Source organism: Penaeus monodon, chromosome 15, assembly GCF_015228065.2.
Source record: "Penaeus monodon isolate SGIC_2016 chromosome 15, NSTDA_Pmon_1, whole genome shotgun sequence".
NCBI lineage: Eukaryota > Metazoa > Arthropoda > Malacostraca > Decapoda > Penaeidae > Penaeus > Penaeus monodon.
The window spans coordinates 34155719-34155975 of NC_051400.1; positions in this window are offsets into that span (position 1 = coordinate 34155719).

The following is a 257-nucleotide window of genomic DNA, read 5'->3' on the forward strand; positions in this document are numbered from 1 at the left end:
TAACATACTAAAATACTAACACAGACATGCACGAATACACCGTGACACAGGAACAAGGACCCACCCCCCATCCCACACACAGATAATACTAAAGATGAACATGTAAACCACTTTACGTCATTATTTCTCTACTTCTTAATCTCTCCTACAAATATCGCGATCTCTCTCTCTTTCTTATTTGATCTTCCACCCTCTCTTCCCCTCTCTTTCGTGACCATTTGACAAATCCGCTATGTTCCTTTCCAAATGTCTCATTA